The sequence below is a fragment of the Chiloscyllium plagiosum genome, unplaced genomic scaffold (assembly GCF_037043375.1).
Source record: "Chiloscyllium plagiosum isolate Xiang-an unplaced genomic scaffold, Cpla_swu_hap1 HiC_scaffold_52, whole genome shotgun sequence".
Lineage (NCBI taxonomy): Eukaryota > Metazoa > Chordata > Chondrichthyes > Orectolobiformes > Hemiscylliidae > Chiloscyllium > Chiloscyllium plagiosum.
The window spans coordinates 2,291,787-2,312,000 of NW_028270190.1; the positions used below are offsets into that span (position 1 = coordinate 2,291,787).

Consider the following 20,214-nt stretch of genomic DNA (forward strand, 5'->3'; position numbering starts at 1 on the left):
GTGTTTCAGCCAAGAGCTGGAAGATTACACTGAGAACATACGACCATCCAAAATAGGAATAGAAGAGGCCATTCAGCGTCTCGAGCCTGCTCTGCCATTGAATAGGATCATGACTGATTCAATATTTGAATTGGGATCTGAAACTCTGACAAATACAGCGATAGCGAGAATTAAATTATTCTGCCATGAGCAATTGTCAGATAAGAGCTTTCTCCTTGTCCTTCATTGACACCAGGCGAAATCAATTGTGGGTTTCAGGCTGTCTCTGGGATTTATACCACAAGGGACAAGCTCTGGGAAAGGGTGAGTTAAAGGGGCAAAAAGATAGCAAAGGGGCGAACCCCACGGATTTCACTGACTCCCTCTGTCTTTACTTCCACGTTCCCAGCTGTCTCTCCCACGTCTTTCCTTCAATCTCCCTCTCCTCATCCTTCACATCTCCATCCTGTTCACATTCCCCTGCGAATTCCCTTCTTACATTTCTCTGCTTGTTTGTCACCCCACCATTTTTTTCAGGAATGCTTAATCGTTCAATTTTTCCAAAACCAATATCTTTGTTCATCTCTCTCTGCATCTTTCTCTCAGCTCTTAGAATCTTGCTGTTCTTGTCTGTCGACCATTTTAACTGCATTGCAGTGGTACAAGCACTCTCAGCTCTACCTCTCTGTTTTTGCAAATGTCTCTCTGTCTCTATCCTATGCCTGTCCCTGGGATTTCTCTCCATCTTCCCTACTTTCTTTCTTTTCCTGGGTTTTCCATCCCTCTATCCCCACTTTCTTCCCATACCTGCTGACATTCTGTTTCATCCCGAAGGATTTCACTCTCTATCTTGAGATCTCCGTCTACCTTTCTCTCACTCCCTACCTTTCTCTATCCTTCCATCGTTTTCTCCTTGCATTTTAGATTAAATTCCATTCTCTGCAGTGTGGGAATAGACCCCTCGGCCCAACAAGTCATCACTAACCCCGAAGAGTAACCCACCCAAACCCATTTCCCTCTAACTAATGCATCAAACACTATGGGTAATTTAGCATGGCCAATTCACCTGACCTGCCCATCTTTGGATTGTAGGAAGAAAGCCATGCAGACACGGGGAGAATGTGCAAACTCCACACAGACAGTCGCCTGAGGCTAGAATCTAACCTGGGTCTCTCGCACTGTGAGGCAGCTGTGCTAACCACTGAGCCACCATGCTGCCCTCGCTTTTTTTCCTCCATGAGCCCTCTGCTCTGTCCCAGTGACTGGGGAGGCAGCATTGGGAAATCTTGGACTCATTGACACAGGGTACTATACAGTTATAGAGTCATTGAGATGTACAGCACGGAAACAGACCCTTTGGTCCAATTCATCCATGCCGCCCAGATATCCAAACCTCATCTAGTCCCATTTGACAGTACTGGCCCATATCCCACTAAACCATTCCTATTCATATACCCATTTAGATGCCTTTTAAATGTACCAGCTTTCACTACTTTCTCTGGCAGCTCATTCCATACATGTGCAATCGTATGCATGAAAAAGTCACCCCTTAGGTCCCTTTTATATCTTTTCCGCTCTCACTCTAAACCTATGCTCACTAGTTCTGGGCTCCCTAGATAGAAGACTTTCTCTATTTATCCTATCCATGCCCCTCATGATTTCATGAACTTCTATGAGGTCACCTCTCAGCCTCTGATGCCTCAGAGAAAACATCGCCAGTCTATTCAGCCTCTCCCGCTAGCTCAAATCCATGGCAAGATCCTTGTTCATCTTTTCTGAACCCTTTCAAGTTTCACAACATCCTTCCGACAGGAAGGAGACCAGAATTGCACATGATATTCGAAAAGTGGCCTAATCACTGTCCTGTTCAGCTGTAACATGACCTCCCAATTCCTATACTCAACACTGACTAATAAAAGGAAAGCATTCTTCACTATCCTATCTACCTGTAACTCTACTTTCAAGGAACGATGAACCCGCATTCCAAGGTCTCTTTGTTCAACAACACTCCCTAGGTCCTTAAAATTAAGTGTATAAGTCTTGCTATGATTTGCTTTTCCAAAATGCAGCACCTCACATTTATGTAAATTAAACTCCTTTTGCCAGCACTGAACCCATTGGCCCATTTGAACATGATCCTGTTGTACTCTTGAGTTTTCCTTCTTCGCTGTCCATTACACCTCCAATTTTTGTTTCATTTGTAAACTTACTAACTGTCCCCCTTCCTATGTTTACATACAAACAATTTATAAAAAATGACAAAAAGTAGTGGACCCAGTACGATCCATGTGGCATTCCACTAGTTACAGGTCTCCAGTCTGAAAAGCAATCCTCCACCAACAACCTCTTTCTTCTACCTTCGAGCCAGTTCTGTATTGAAATGATTAGTTCTCATTGCATTCCATGAGATCTAACCTTGCTCACCAGCCTCCCATGGGGAGCCTGTTGAGTGCCTTACAGAAGTGCATATAGATCATGTCCACCGCTCTGTCCTCATCAATCCTCTTTGTTACTTCAATAAACTCTATGTAGTTCATGATTTCTAATGCACAAAGCCATGCCGACTATCCCTAATCAGTCCTTGCCTTTCCAAATGCATGTAAGTCCTTTCCCTCAGGACAACAACTTGCCCACCACTGATGTCAGTCACACAGGTCTATAGTTCCCTGGCTTTTCCTTACCACCTTGCTAAAAAAGTGGCACCGCGTTAGCCAACCTCCAGTCTTCTGGTACCTCACGTGTGTCTATCGATGATACAAATATCTCAGCAAGGGGCCCAGCAATCACTTCCCTAGCTTTTCACAGAGTTCTGCGATACACGTGATCAGGTCCTGGGATTTATCCAGTTTTATACATTTCAAGACATCCAGCACCTCCTCCTCTTTAATATGGGCAATTTTCAAGATGTCACCATCTATTCCCCCACATTCTGTATCTTCCATGTCATTCTCCACAGTAAAAACTGATGCAAAATACAGGTGTAATATCTTCTGCCATCTCCTGCGGTTCAACACATAGGCTGCTTTGCTGATCTTTGAGGGGCCATATTATCTCCCCATTTACTCTTTTGCCCTTAATGTGTTTATAAGAACCCTTTATCCTTGACACTATTTGCCAAAGCTATCTCATGTCCCCTTTTTGTCCTCCTGATTTCCTTCTTAAGTCTCCTCCTACTGCCTTTCTACTCTTCTAAGGATTCACCTGATTTCTCCTGTCTATCCCTGACATACGTTTCCTTCTTTTTCTTAACCAAAACATCAATTTCTCTCGTCATCCAGCATTCCCTACGTCTACCAGCTTTTCCTTTCACTCTAACAGGAATATACTTTATCTGGAACCTTGTTATCTCATTTTTGGCTTCCCATTTTCCAGCCATCCATTTACCTTGATTCAGTGGGATCCACCTTTCCCTCCTATCTCACCCAGGTTTTACACGCATTGTTATCCAACTGGGGTGGTGAAGAAGAAGGGGTACAAAGTAACTTTCTCTTTGAGAGAGTGCCCAGGATGGCTGCAGACGGGGATCTTGATTTGAATTAATTTGGTCAGTCAAATGGCCAGTTAGTCTCTGCACCACATCCTCCAGCTGAGGGGTGGTGAGTCTTCGAGGGGAAGGTGAGAGGGGGCAGTTACCATGCCCCTGAGTTCCTGAGGGGGAGAGTGGTCAGCAGGGATTGGGCTCAAGAAACTGAGTGGAGTGATACTCAATGGTGGCATTTGGGGGAGAGTGGGGCGGAGGTGAGAAGGAGGGGCTGTTGTAAGAGGGAGAGAGACAATTGGAAGAAGAGAGCACAGGACGCAGAGTGTGAGACAGGGCTGAGGAGTCGTCTCCACAGGAAGAATACTAAATGGGGCCATTCTGTGGCAAATCCTGGGGAAATGGACAGGACCAGGATCATTTAATAAGGAGCCCAAAAGGACACCCATTGTGAGGTGAAGGTTCTGTAATTCTGGCACTGGGATCTTGCTGTGCATTAAACCAGTCAGTGCACACAGACTCATTTGCCTCTGGTCCCAGGGAATTAGGCTCAGCACAATATTTGTGGCAGTAAACCATTCACGGGGTGGGGGAGGCATACATAGTGAGGCAAATATTTGGGAGTGCAAAATATTTTGAGAAAAGGGCATAGATTTTGGGAGGGGAGTGAAAATTTGGGGCCAGATATTTTTGGCGCTTTCTATCTCTGGGTCCCTGCGATCCTCTCCTTGTTCTCACCTTTCAGCCTCTTCCATCTTGAGTGGTCAGTAAAACGTGTCTGACTGTCAGAGCATTGCGCAACAGAATTAAAGCGAATTAAAGAGGTTAAAACTATATGAAGACAATCTAATGCCACCCACCAAGTCTCAGTAAAGTAGCTTGATTTTGTGTGGGGCAGGTAGGGTAAATCGAGAGGTTAGGGTTTGGAATGTGCTACCTGAGAGTGCAGCGAAAGCAGGGTGAATTAGAACATTACAGTGCAGTACAGGCCCTTCGGCCCTCGATGTTGCGCCGTCGTCATACTAATCTGAAGCCTATCCCACCTACACTTTTCCATGTATGTCCATTTTCCTGTCCAATGATGGCACTTAAACTTGGTGAATCTACTACCGTTGCAGGCAAAGCATTCCATACCCTTACTACTTTCTGAGTAAAGAAACTACCTCTGACATCTGTCTTATACTTATCTCCCCTCACTTTAAAGTTATGTCCCCTTGTGCTTGCCGTCCCCATACTTGGAAAAAGGCTCTCCCTGTCCACCCTATCTAACCCTCTGATTATCTTGTATGTCTCTATTAAGTCACCTCTCAACCTTCTCTCTAATGAGAACAGCTTCAAGCCCCTCAGCCTTTCCTCGTAAGACATTCCTTCCATACCAGGCAACCTCCTAGTAAATCTCCTCTGCACCCTTTCCAAAGTTTCCACATCCTTCTTATAATGCGGTGACCAGAACTGTACACAATACTCCAAGTGTGGCCGTACCAGAGCTTTGTACAGGTGCAGCATAACCTCCTGGTTCCGGAACTCAATCCCTCTATTGAAGGCCAAAACACTGTATGCCTTCTTAACAACCCTGTCAATCTGGGTGGCAACTTTCAAGGATCTGTGTACATGGACACTGAGATCTCTCTGCTCATCTGCACTCCCAAGAATCCTACCATTAGCACAGTACTTTGCATTCCAATTACTCCGTCCACAGTGTACCTCACACTTGTCCACATTAAACTCCATTTGCCACCTCTCAGCCCAGCTCTGCATCCTATCTATGTCTCTCTGCAACCTACTACATCCATAACTCCACCGACCTTAGTGTCACCGAAAAGTTACTACCCCACCCTTCTAAGCCCTCATCCAGGTCATTTATAAAAATGACAAACAGAGATTGCTTCCCAGAGGATCCTAGGATAGATCCCATCCAGCCCAGGGGGCTTGTCTATTTTCACACTCTGCAGTATTTCTAATACCTCTTCCTTGTGAACCTCAATCTCTTCTCGTCTAGATGCAAGTATCTCTGTATCTTCCTCGCCAACATTTTCATTTTCTATAGTGAACACTATAGTGAACACTGTCGAAAAATATTTATTTAGTGCTTCCCCTATCTCCTCTGACTCAACACACAATTTCCCACTATTATCCTTGATTGGCCCTATTTTAACTCTCATCATTCTTTTGTTCCTGACATACCTATGGAAAGCCTTAGGGTTAACCCTGAACCTATCCGCCAACAACTTCTCATGTCCCCTCCTGGCTCTTCTGAGCTCTCTTTTTAGGTCTTTCTTAACTTCCTTGTAACCCTCAAGCGCCCTAACTGAGTTTTCACATTTTGTCCTAACATAAGCCTCCTTCTTCTTCTTGACCAGGGATTCCACTTCCGAAGAAAACCACGGCTCACACGTTCTATATCTTCCTCCCTGCCTGACAGGTACATGCTTATCTAGGACACACAGGAGCTTTTCCTTGAATAAGCTCCACATTATTAATGTGCTCATCCCCTGCAGTTTCCTTCCCCACTCTACGCTTCCTAAATCTTTCCGAATTGCATCGTAATTTCCCATCCCCTATCTGTAACTCTTGCTCGGTGGAGTACACCTACCCCTTTCCATCACTAAAGTAAACCTGACAGAATTGTGATTGCTGTCTCCAAAGTGCTCACCTACTTCCAAATCTAACACCAAGCCAGGCTCGTTACCCAGGACTAAATCTAAAGTGGCTTTGCCCCTTGTAGGCCTGTCCACACACTGTGTCAGGAAGCCCTCCTGCACACACTAGACAAAAACTGATCACTCGTACTGTAGTGATCCCAGTCAATATTTGGACATTTGAAGTCCCCCATGACAACTACCCTGCCTCTCTCACTCCTATCGAGAATCATCTTTGCTATCCTTTCCTGTACATCTCTGGGACTATTCGGAGGTCTATAGAATGGTGACTTCTCCTTTCCTGTTTCTAACCTCAGCCCATACTACCTCAGTTAACGAGTTCCCAAACATCCTTTCACCAACTGTAATATTGTCCCTAATCAACAATGCCACACCTCCCCGTCTTTTACCATCTTCTCTGTTCTTACTGAAACATCTGAATCCTGGGACCTGCAACTATTGCGACCCCTAGGACTCATAACGGCACACAAACCAACAGCCACGCTCAGACAACAACTCACCAGAACGAAGGACCCGATACCCAACATGAGCAAGATGAATGTAGTGTACAAAATACCATGCAAGGACTGCACTAAACACTATATAGGACAAACAGGAAGACAGCTAACAATCCGCATACATGATCATCAACTAGCCACGAAACGACACGACCAGCTATCCTTAGTAGCCACACACGCAGACAACAAGCAACATGAATTCGACTGGGACAACACTACTGTCATAGGGCCAGCCAGTGAATTCCTAGAGGCATGGCATTCATCCACAAACTCCGTCAACAAACACATCGACCTGGACCCAATATACCAACTACTACAGCGGACGGCTGAAACTGACAACCGGAAGCGGCAGGGACAGACCACTATAAACACCGGAGGAAACATCAAAGAAGCGCTTCGCAGGAGGCTCCCAAGCACTGATGATGTCGCCTAGCCAGGGGACGAAACGTTTGCAACAAAAACTTCCAGCTCGGCGAACAGAATTAGGAACATAGTGTCTGAGAATGTAGGGGAGGCAGGTTCACAGAGTCCTACAGCATGGAGACAGGGACGTTGGCCCAAACTGGTCTGTGCCAACCAAAATGGCCATCCATATTTCCCTGGACTTAGCCAATATCTTTGTAAACTTTTCCGACCCATGTATTTGTCCAAATGCTTTTTAAGTGTTGTCGAGCATGGGGTTGGTGTCTTGAACACAATGCCTGAGAGTGTGGGGGAGGCAGGGTTGATAGAGGATTTAAGGTCTGAACATGCTGCCTGAGAGGGTAGGAGAAGCAGGTTTGATGGAAGAGTTATGGTCTGAAACATACTGCCTGAAAGAGCAGTGAGAGCAAATTCAATCAGGAGCTTGTGGAGTGGAATTGGACAAAAAATGAAAACAGTATAGCATACCCTCAGTACTAACCTCTGATAGTGCGGCACTCCCTCAGTAGTGATCCTTCCGACAGAGCAGCACACCTTCAGTACTGACCTTCTGACAGTGCAGCGCTCCCCAGGTACTGACCCTCCAACAGTGTGACACACTCCCTCAGTACTGACCCTCCAACAGTGCAATACTCCTTCAGTATTGACCCTCAGTTGCTGTCTTCCCTGTAAATTAATCTGGCCGGTTAACCTTCACTGATCTGAAACTCATTTCATTGTAATTCTCCTTATGAAAGTTAAACGCACTTGATTATGACCCAAAATACTCATTTCCAGATCGAATATGATATTGTCTCATGGTGTAACTGCTCCTTCCGCAAAGAGTTTTCACTCAGAGGTCCTCCCTTGAATGTGCTCCATTCCCATATTCAGATCCAGTATAAAACACAATAAGACCATAAGAATCAGGAGTAGGCCAACTGGCCCTTTGAGCTTGCTCTGTCATTCAGTAAGGTTATGGCTGATCTTTTCATGGCCTCAGCCCCAACTAACCTGCCCTCTCACCAAAAGCCTTAATTCCTTCACTGTTCAAAATGTTATTTTTCTTAGTTTAAAAAATATTCAATGAGGAAACCTCAGCTATTTTATTAGGCAGGGACTTCCACAGATTCACAACTATCTGAGTGAAAAAAGTTCCTTCTCAATTCAGTCGTAAACCTGCTAATTTTGCCTCTTGTTCGATTTCACCTGCCAGTACAAATATCCTCTCTACTTTTATCTCTTCCCTACATAATGTGATAAGTTTCTATAAAATTCAACCTCAATCTTCTAAATTTCAATGAATATAATCACAGTCAACTAAGTTTCTCATCATAATCCAAACCCATCAACTCCAGAATCAACTCAATAAACCTCCTCTGCGTCCCTCTAGTGCCAGTACATCCTTTCTCAAGTATGGAGGCCAAAACTGCACACAGTACTCCAGGTGGGGCCTCACCGGAACCCTATACAGCTGCAACACTACCTCCCTGCTTTTAAACTTAATCCCTTTAGCAATGAAGGGCAAAATTCTTAATTACTTATTGTACCTGCAAACCAATCTTTTGTGAATCATGCAGAAGGACACCCAGGTCCCAATACACTGCAGCATCTTGCAATATTTTAATCATTCAAATAGCAGTCATTTTTACTGTTACTCCTATCAACATGGATAACTTCTTATTTTTTAGCATTGTACTCCATTTGCCAGACCTCTGCCCACTCACTTAGACTATCTATGTTCCTCTGCAAACTTTCACAGTCCTCTGCACACTTTTCTCTACCATGCATCTTAATGTCATCTGCAAACTTTCCCACACCATGCATGGTCCCCAACTCCAAATCATTCGTGTAAATTGTTAATAATTGCAGTCACAACACTGATTCCTGAGGCACACCACTAGTCTTGGTCACCAACCTAAAAAAAACGCTGATTTATCCCCATTCTTCGCTTGCTATTAGTTAACCAATCCTCTATTCATGCTAATAGATCATGCTATTAATGCCTGTAATGCCACATATCTTTATCTCATTTAGCAGACTTTTCTGTGGCATCATGTCAAATACCTTTTGGAAATCTTTATGAACCATATCCACTGGGTTCCTGCTCTCCACAGTGCTTGTAATGTCGTCTTAGAATTCTAGTAAATTAGTTAAGGATGTCTTGCCTTTTCATGAACCCATGCTGCATCTTATCCAATGGGATAATTTCTATCCAAGTGTTTTGCTAGTTCCTTCTTGATAATAGATTTAAGTATTTTCCCCACAACAAAAGTTAACCTGCCTATAATTCCCCACCTTTTGTCCACTCCCGTTTGTAAACAGTGGTGACCCATTTGCTGTTTTCCAATCTGCCAGAACTGCCCTAAAGTCCAGCGAATTTTGGAAACTAACCTCAAATTTATTTGCTATTTCTCCCTCTATCACTTTTAGTATTCTGAGATGCATTCCATTAGGACCAGGATACTTGTCTACCTTTAGCTCCATGAGCTTGTCCAACACTACCTCCTTCATACTAATGATCGTTTCTAAGTTCTCACTTACCTCAGTCTCCTTGTCAATTGCTGCTATGTTATTCTTGTACTCCACTGTGAAGACTGAAAAAAAAGTTCAATGTTTCAGACATTTCCTCATATCCCATTGTTAAATCCCAATCCTCATCCTCAAAAAGACAAATACTGACCTTAGTCACTGCTTTCATTTTATATTATAGAAACCTTTGCTATCTGTCTTTTCATATTCTGAGCTAGTTTACTCTCACAATCTACTTTACTTTTCTTTATAGCTTTTTGTGGCTTTCGGTTGACCTTTGAAGTTTTTCCAATCTTCTAGCTTCCCGCTGGTCTTTGCCACTTTATATACCTTTTCTTTCAATTTGACAGCCTCCATTATTTCCTGAGGCATCTATGGCAAATTGCCCCTTTTCCTACCATTCTTCGTTTTCACTGGCCTGTATTTTTGCTGAACACTTTGAAAAATTGCTTTGAAAGCCCTCTACCATTCGTCAGCTGTCCCACCATAAAGTCTTTGCTTCCAGTGTAATTTACCCAGTTACTTCTCACTGTATTCCATGAGATCGAGCCTTGCTAACCAGTCTCCCGTGGGGAACTTTGTCGAACGCCTTACTGAAGTCCATGCAGACCACGGTGCACCACTCTGCCCTCATCAATCCTCTTTGCTACTTATTCAAAAAACTGAATGAATATTGTGAGACATGATTTCCCATGCACAAAGCTATGTTGACTATCCCTAATCAGTCTTTGCCTTTCCAAATACATGCACATCCTGTCCCTCAGGACTCCCTCCAACAACTTGCCAACCACTGACATCAGGCTCACTTGTCTTTATTTCCCTGGCTTGTCCTTAGCACCTTTCTGAAACAGTGGCATCACGTTGATCATTCCACCGCAACAGAGATTAACTTCCTCCTTCGATGTTATTCTGAAGTGTTTCCCTATTACGGATGATTGACTCACTGACCTGTAATTCTCTGGCCAATCTCCACACCATTCCTATAATGTGAATCATGTTAGCTGTACCCCAGAACTCTGGTACATAACCTGTAGCCAGCATTGTCTCAAACATTCAGGACAAGTTCCCTATAATTTCATCCGTAATCTGCCCTACCAGCCTGGTATATACCTCATTCAGCATTAAGCCGTGCCCACGTTAAATTCCACCAAAATATCCAACATCTTTGGCTTTATACATCATACCGTTTCAGAACTTCACAGTACACCTTGTTTAAATGTGAGCTTCATTCTTCCTTCTGTCGAGTAAGAATATATTTGAAGTATTAATGTAAGTCTCTGACAATGTCATCTGTCTTCACGCACAGTTCATTTCCTTCTTCCTGAATACATCCACCTCTCCCTCAGAATTTTTATCTTAACCATACACTTGTTTTTTTTTTAAATCTTGGGATTTAATAATAGAATATCATTTCTTGTCCTATGTCATCGATTACAGAAGTACAGGCGTACAGTGGCTGCTTTATTGGCGTCATCTTAGGCACAAGTGCCAAGCCAGAAATCGTTCAGTGTTAATATAGCGTACAAAAACCCGCATAAATTGGTATGGAAGAGTGAAAAATTCCTGAATTATAACAAATGACGTTAAGTATATAAGTTCCAAACCAAGCAGGAGGCCACACTGCCTCCATCTGCCACCATCATTCCTGGACTCACACCGTCGCTGCTCTGAGAATCGCCCAGTCGCTACACTGCCAGTGCAGGACTCGGCCCATGTTTGTTCCACCACAGGACTCAGCCCGTGTTTGTTCCACCACAGGACTCAGCCCGTGTTTGTTCCACCACAGGACTCAGTCCCTTTGTTCCACCACAGGACTCAGCCGGTGTTTGTTCCACCACACGTCTCAGCCGGTGTTTGTTCCACCACAGGACTCAGCCCGTGTTAGTTCTACCACAGGTCTCAGCCCGTGTTTGTTCCACCACAGGTCTCAGCCCGTGTTTGTTCCACCACAGGACTCAGTCCCTTTGTTCCACCACAGGTCTCAGCCCGTGTTTGTTCCACCACAGGTCTCAGTCCGTGTTTGTTCCACCACAGGACTCAGCCCGTGTTAGTTCTACCACAGGTCTCAGCCCGTGTTTGTTCCACCACAGGTCTCAGCCCGTGTTTGTTCCACCACAGGACTCAGTCCCTTTGTTCCACCACAGGTCTCAGCCCGTGTTTGTTCCACCACAGGTCTCAGCCCGTGTTTGTTCCACCACAGGTCTCAGCCCGTGTTTGTTCCACCACAGGTCTCAGTCCCTTTGTTCCACCACAGGTCTCAGCCCGTGTTTGTTCCACCACAGGTCTCAGCCCGTGTTTGTTCCACCACAGGTCTCAGCCCGTGTTTGTTCCACCACAGGTCTCAGTCCCTTTGTTCCACCACAGGACTCAGCCCGTGTTTGTTCCACCACAGGACTCAGCCCCTTTGTTCCACCACAGGACTCAGCCCGTGTTAGTTTTACGACAGGACTCAGCCCGTGTTAGTTCTACCACAGGTCTCAGCCCGTGTTAGTTCTACCACAGGTCTCAGCCCGTGTTTGTTCCACCACAGGTCTCAGCCCGTGTTTGTTCCACCACAGGTCTCAGCCCATGTTAGTTCCACCACAGGTCTCAGCCCGTGTTTGTTCCACCACAGGACTCAGCCCCTTTGTTCCACCACAGGTCTCAGCCCGTGTTTGTTCCACCACAGGACTCAGCCCCTTTGTTCCACCACAGGTCTCAGCCCGTGTTTGTTCCACCACAGGACTCAGCCCCTTTGTTCCACCACAGGTCTCAGCCCGTGTTTGTTCCACCACAGGTCTCAGCCCATGTTAGTTTTACCACAGGATTCAGCCCGTGTTTGTTCCACCACAGGACTCAGCCCGTGTTTGTTCCACCACAGGTCTCAGCCCGTGTTTGTTCCACCACAGGTCTCAGCCCGTGTTTGTTCCACCACAGGTCTCAGCCCGTGTTTGTTCCACCACAGGACTCAGCCCGTGTTTGTTCCACCACAGGACTCAGCCCGTGTTTGTTCCACCACAGGACTCAGCCCGTGTTTGTTCCACCACAGGACTCAGCCCGTGTTTGTTCCACCACAGGACTCAGCCCGTGTTTGTTTCACCACAGGACTCAGCCTGTGTTTGTTCCACCACAGGACTCAGCCCCTTTGTTCCACCACAGGACTCAGCCCGTGTTTGTTCCACCACAGGTCTCAGCCCGTGTTTGTTCCACCACAGGACTCAGCCTGTGTTTGTTCCACCACAGGTCTCAGCCCGTGTTTGTTCCACCACAGGACTCAGCCCGTGTTTGTTCCACCACAGGACTCAGCCCGTGTTTGTTCCACCACAGGACTCAGCCCGTGTTTGTTCCACCACTGGACTCAGCCCGTGTTTGTTCCACCACAGGTCTCAGCCCGTGTTTGTTCCACCACAGGACTCAGTCCGTGTTTGTTCCACCACAGGACTCAGCCCCTTTGTTCCACCACAGGACTCAGCCCGTGTTAGTTCTACCACAGGTTTCAGCCCGTGTTTGTTGCACCACAGGTCTCAGCCCGTGTTTGTTCCACCACAGGTCTCAGCCCCTTTGTTCCACCACAGGACTCAGCCCCTTTGTTCCACCACAGGTCTCAGCCCGTGTTTGTTCCACCACAGGCCTCAGCCCGTGTTTGTTCCAGCACAGGACTCAGCCCGTGTTTGTTCCACCACAGGACTCAGCCCGTGTTTGTTCCACCACAGGACTCAGCCCGTGTTTGTTCCACCACAGGACTCAGCCCCTTTGTTCCACCACAGGACTCAGCCCCTTTGTTCCACCACAGGACTCAGCCCCTTTGTTCCACCACAGGTCTCAGCCCGTGTTTGTTCCACCACAGGACTCAGCCCCTTTGTTCCACCACAGGTCTCAGCCCGTGTTTGTTCCACCACAGGACTCAGCCCCTTTGTTCCACCACAGGTCTCAGCCCGTGTTTGTTCCACCACAGGTCTCAGCCCATGTTAGTTTTACCACAGGATTCAGCCCGTGTTTGTTCCACCACAGGACTCAGCCCGTGTTTGTTCCACCACAGGTCTCAGCCCGTGTTTGTTCCACCACAGGTCTCAGCCCGTGTTTGTTCCACCACAGGTCTCAGCCCGTGTTTGTTCCACCACAGGACTCAGCCCGTGTTTGTTCCACCACAGGACTCAGCCCGTGTTTGTTCCACCACAGGACTCAGCCCGTGTTTGTTCCACCACAGGACTCAGCCCGTGTTTGTTTCACCACAGGACTCAGCCTGTGTTTGTTCCACCACAGGACTCAGCCCCTTTGTTCCACCACAGGACTCAGCCCGTGTTTGTTCCACCACAGGTCTCAGCCCGTGTTTGTTCCACCACAGGACTCAGCCTGTGTTTGTTCCACCACAGGTCTCAGCCCGTGTTTGTTCCACCACAGGACTCAGCCCGTGTTTGTTCCACCACAGGACTCAGCCCGTGTTTGTTCCACCACAGGACTCAGCCCGTGTTTGTTCCACCACTGGACTCAGCCCGTGTTTGTTCCACCACAGGTCTCAGCCCGTGTTTGTTCCACCACAGGACTCAGTCCGTGTTTGTTCCACCACAGGACTCAGCCCCTTTGTTCCACCACAGGACTCAGCCCGTGTTAGTTCTACCACAGGTTTCAGCCCGTGTTTGTTGCACCACAGGTCTCAGCCCGTGTTTGTTCCACCACAGGTCTCAGCCCCTTTGTTCCACCACAGGACTCAGCCCCTTTGTTCCACCACAGGTCTCAGCCCGTGTTTGTTCCACCACAGGCCTCAGCCCGTGTTTGTTCCAGCACAGGACTCAGCCCGTGTTTGTTCCACCACAGGACTCAGCCCGTGTTTGTTCCACCACAGGACTCAGCCCGTGTTTGTTCCACCACAGGACTCAGCCCCTTTGTTCCACCACAGGACTCAGCCCCTTTGTTCCACCACAGGTCTCAGCCCGTGTTAGTTTTACCACAGGACTCAGCCCGTGTTTGTTCCACCACAGGTCTCAGCCCGTGTTTGTTCCACCACAGGTCTCAGCCCGTGTTTGTTCCACCACAGGCCTCAGCCCGTGTTAGTTCCACCACAGGTCTCAGCCCGTGTTTGTTCCACCACAGGACTCAGCCCCTCTTTGTTCCTCCACAGATCTCAGCCCGTGTTTGTTCCACCACAGGACTCAGTCCATGTTTGTTCCACGGCAGGACACTGCTGTGCATGTTCCACTGCAGGACACAGCCCGTGTTTGTTCCACTGCAGTACTCCTATTTTGCTTTCTCTGCAACAATTGTCTTTCACTGGTATTATAGGGAGCGATTTACTGTATTTTACAAGTGTAGATTAATTAATGGATGGGCATGAGTTAACTCGACATATTTATTCAATGGGCAAAAGTAATATCAATGTCTAAGTACCCTGAGTGTGTCACTTGACATTTTCACTCTTGTGTTGATTAGGGACTCCTTTCTAAACTTCATTCTTTAATGCTATTGAGAAGATCGGAATTCAGTGGCTCCACAGAAAGAGGGAGGATATATAGGAGCAGGAAGAGGCTGGAATTTGCAAGCAATATATTACAATGTTCGGACTGTGGGATTTGAGAACAAAATGTTTGGATGGCACAGCAAGGCAGGGGAGAGAAGCTATTTATACCTCTGGAGCTAAGCTGTCATGCCCGATTGAACTGTTGGAATATATTCAAAAGTTGGATAAATCATTTTCAAACAACCAGTATATGAACCTCAGACAAAGGAATCATAGTTTCAGGCAATGAGATGCAGTGAGCTGCAATTCATTTCCTGATAGAGTATATGTGAGCCATTTCGACAAATTCAAACAGTACTCGAGTTTTTCCTGAATAAAATGTGAGCTACAAGGCTCCTGACGTAACAGTAGAAGCAGGGATTAAACTGGATTGACCTTTGTCGATTGACGCAGATACAATTTGACAAGGAGCTGAAAGTTGCCACCCAGGTAAATAGTGCTGTGAAGAAGGCATATGGCGTACTGGCTTTTATTGGTAGAGGAATTGAGTTCCGGAGCCCTGAGGTCATGTTGCAGTTGTATAAGACTGGTGCGGCCGCATCTGGAGTATTGTGTGCAGTTTTGGTCGCCATACTATAGAAAGGATGTGGAGGCACTGGAACGGGTGCAGAGGAGGTTTACCAGGATGTTGCCTGGTATGGTAGGAAGATCGTATGAGGAAAGGCTGAGGCACTTGGGGCTGTTTTCTTTGGAGAAAAGAAGGTTTAGGGGTGACTTGATAGAGGTGTACAAGATGATTAGGGGTTTAGATAGGGTTGACCATGAGAACCTTTTTCCACGTATGGAGTCAGCTATTACGAGGGGGATAGCTTTAAATTAAGGGGTGGTAGGTACAGGACAGATGTTAGGGGTAGATTCTTTACTCAGTGAGTGATGTGTTCATGGAATGCCCTGCCAGGTAAATGTAGGGGTATGGGTGGATTGCGCTTCAGCGGGTCGGTGTGGACTTGTTGAGCCGAAGAGCCTATTTCCACACTGTAATGTAATCTAATCTAATCTAAATCAATTATTTGGGATAAAGCTATTAGTCAGGCTGAAAAAGGCGGGTTGGTTAGGAAAAATCATGGTGAAATTGTGCACAACTAACTTGCTTTTTGATGAAAGAGAGCAGATTGCTAAGGCCTTGATGAGCTTTGCATCCTCGCTAGCCATTAGACAGATCCTGGAAGACTGGCAAGTAGCAAATGTTGTTTTTCTGTTCAAGAAGGGAGTTAGGGATAATCCAAGAAACTATAGACCAGTGAGTTTCTGATCAGTGGTTGGGAAGCTGTTGAAGAGAATACTTAGAATGTATATGCTTTTGGAAAAGCGTGGCCTAATTAGGGACAATCAGTATGGTTTTGTGTGCAGTAGATCATGTCTTACTCACATGGTTGACTTTCTTGAGTAGGTGACAAAGGTGGATAGAGCAGTGGATTTTGTCTACATCCTTTTTAATAAGGCTTTTTTAACAGGGTTCCTCATGGTAGGTTCATCTAGTAGATTAAGATGTTTTTGATGAATTAACAAAGTGCTGATGAGGGCAATCTACTGATGGGGTTTACATTAATTTTGTGAAGGTGCCACGCAACAGACTTGAGGAAGGTTGTCATTCGTGGTACAACAAGGAGGGGCAACATGAATACACCATTAACTGTGTGATGGGAAAGAGAGAGAGTGACGGTTAATGGATATTTTTTGAGTTCGAGGAAAGTTTGGAATACAGTTCGCACGGTGTCAATATTGGGAACAGCATGTTCCAGGGGGGAGGAAGGGCAAGGCTATATAAGGGAGCCTTGGATAACAAGGGAAAGTGTGAATTTAGTCCAAGGGTGAAAAAGAAGCATATGGAAGGTTTTAGAAAGGTAAAATTGGGCCGCACCTGTGATGAATATAAAAAAGCAAAAATAACCCAAGCAGGGAATTAAGAAAGCAAGAAGGTGCTGTGAAATGACTTCAGCAATTAGGGTTAAAGAGTATCGCAAGAGTATTCTGCACATATATTAATAAGAGGATAACTGGGGAGAAGGTAGGACCACTCAAGGATAACGGAGGGAGCATTCATTGGTATTCTCCAGGAGAAGGATATGGTGGATAGTAAGATTAATGCGGAGAATGCAAACATGCCAAGGCATACTGAGATCAAGAAAGAAGTGTTCGATCTCTTGATGAACATCAGAGCCTGATGGTTTCTACCTCAGAAGAAGGAGAGCAGATTGCTAAGGCCGTGATGAGCTTTGCATCCTCGCTAGCCATTAGACAGATCCTGGAAGACTGGCAAGTAGCAAATGTTGTTTTTCTGTTCAAGAAGGGAGATAGGGGTAATCCAAGAAACAATAGACCAATGAGTTTCTGATCAGTGGTTGGGAAGCTGTTGAAGAGAATACTTAGAATGTATATGCTTTTGGAAAAGCGTGGCCTAATTAGGGACAATCAGTATGGTTTTGTGTGGAGTAGATCATGTCTTACTCACTTGGTTGAATTTTTTGAGTAGGTGACAAAGGTAGTCGATGTGGATAGAGCAGTGGATGTTGTCTACATCCTTTTTAATAAGGCTTTTTTAATAAGGTCCCTCATGGTATGTTCATCTAGTAGATTAAGATGCATGGGATCCACTGTGACTTGGTTGCTTGAATTCAGAATTGGCTTGCCCGTAGAAGGTAGAGGGTAGGCGTGGAATAGTATTTTTGTGGCCAGAGTTCCACGACCAGTGGTGATCTGCACTGAGAACTCCACTGTTTGTGATACATATGAATGATTTGAATGAAAATGTAGTTGGTTGGGTTCGTAAGTTTGCAGTTAACAAAAACATTGGTGGAATTGTGGATAGTGTAGAAGATTGTCAAAGACTACAGTGGAATATCGATCAGTAGAAAATGTCAGGTGGAGTTTAATCCGGGTAATTGTGTGGTGCTGCACTTTGGGAGATCAATTGTTAATGAAAAGTATGCAGTTAACGCCAGGACACTGAGTACACTGATGTACAGAGTTGAAGTCCATAGCTCCCTGACAGTGGCCATGCAGGTAGGTAGGGTGGTAAGAAGACATATGCCATGCTTGCCTTTATTGGTTAGGGAATTGAAACAAGACTCAGGATGTATGTTGCAGCTTCATAAGATCTTGGTTAAGTCACAGTTAGTGTTGCACTTGGCTTTCGAGTGGGTGCAGTAGAGGTTTACCAGGATGCTGCCTGAATTAGAGGGTATGAGCTCTTAGGAGATGCTTGAAACACTTGGATTGTTTTCTGTGGAGTGCAGGAGGCTAAGGGCAGACTTAAGAGAAGTCTGCTGTCCGATCTGCTGTGCTTTTCCCGCACTGCACTTTCAACTACAAAAATTAGTTGTTTGGATACGCTTGACAGTGATAATCTTTATTCCAGAATTGAAATGTCTAATACAGAGAGGCATGCATGTAATGTGAGAGGGGAAAGTTCAAAGAAGATGTGAGGAAATAGGTTTTTAGAGAGTGGTAGGAGTTTGTAACATGCTGCCAGGGATGGTTTTAGAGGCAGATACAATAGGAGCGTTTGAGATTACAAGATAAGCACATGAATTTGCAAGGACTGGTCAGAAATGGCGCAAAGGTAGGCAGAAGGGATTAGTTTAATTTGGTGTCATGTCTGACGCAGCACAGTTGGCCTAAGGCCCCATTGCTGTACTGTATAGTTCTATGGTCCGAAGGTGAGAGACTCTGAGCAAATTTCCATTAAATGCCTCATGCAGTTTAATGTCTGTCACTTCAAAGCAGCTACTAAAGTAGCACTATTGCAGCACAGTGGTACTGCCTCTCTCTCAAAACAGAAACGAACACAGTTAATGGTAGGGCCTTGGGGATGACAGTTGAAGAGGGAGACCTTGGGGCGCAGATACATAGTTCCTTGAAAGTGGTAGACTGGCTAGTGAGGAAAGCATTTGGCACGCTTGCCTTCACTGTTCAGAACATTGAGTACAGGAGTTGGGACATCATGTTACAGCTGTACAAGACAATGTAAGGCCACATGTGGAGTACTGGGTACAATTGTGTTTGCCTGCTTTAGGGCGGATATTATTAAATTAGAAGCATGCAAAAAAGAATTACAAGGATGTCACAGAGATTAGAAGGTTTAAGTTATAAGGTGAAAGTGAATAGGCTGGGTTTTTCTTTAAACCTGAAATGTTGGAGGCTCAGGGGTGACCTTATGGAGGTTTACCAAATCATGAGGGGCATATCCAAAGTCTTTTCCCTCACTTAGGGGATCCAAAGACATTAGTTCAAGTTGAGAGGGGAAAGATTTCAAAGAGACCTGATGAGAGATCTTTTCAGACAGATGGTGGTGTGAATATCAAATGAGCTGCCAGTGGAAGTGGGTACAGTTACAAGATTTAAAAGAGATTTGTACAAGGTTCGGAAAGATTAGCAGGATATGGGCCAACTGTGGGTAAATAGGACTACTTCAGGAATGCGTAGGTCAGATGAATTAGCCATATGAAGTGCAAATATGGTAGATGGGTGAGTCTGGGTCGGATGCTCTTTGGAGAATCGGTGTGGACATGTTGGATAGAATCACCTTGTTTCCACGTTGTTGGAATTCTATTGTATGACCTCCAGTTCAGGAAATCTGGTTGGAATGGATAAGTTGGATCTGTTTCCGTGTACTGAGACTCTGAGATCAGACAGTGTGTGACCTGGGTGGGGGTGGAGGGGAAACAGAACTCCCTGTATTTCAACATCTTTGTTGCATGATATATACATGAAAACAGACCCCTCAGTTCAACTCGTCCTTCCTCACTATCCTATCGAGCTGTGACTCCACTTTCAAGGAACTATGAACCTGCACTCCAAGCTCTCTTTGTTCAGCAAGACTTACCATTAAGTGTTATTAAGACCCATCCTGATTTGCCTTTCCAAAATGCAGCACCTCACATTTATCTAAATTAAACTCCACCCCTTGGCCCAATGGCCCATACTCTAAGGTAACCATCTTTGCTGTTCACTGCTCCTCCAATTTTGGTGGTGTTTGCAAAGTTAAGAACCATACCTTCCATGTTCACATCCAAGTCACTTGTATAAATGATGACAAAATGATCCAGCACTGATCCTTGTGGCTCGCCATCGGTCACAGGCCTCCAGTCTGACAATCAATTCTCCATCACCGCCCTTTGTCTTGTACCTTCAAGCTAGTTCTGTATCCAAATAATTCTCCTTCTATTCAGT

The 20,214-nt window shown here is 45.6% G+C and overlaps 1 long non-coding RNA gene across 2 annotated transcripts in view; it reads left to right on the forward strand.

Annotated features, from left to right (window-relative positions):
- The window catches only part of LOC148134736 (uncharacterized), a 35,839-nt gene that overhangs the window by 2,603 nt on the left and 13,022 nt on the right, over positions 1-20,214 (forward strand). The gene's annotated exons all lie outside the window — the stretch shown is intronic.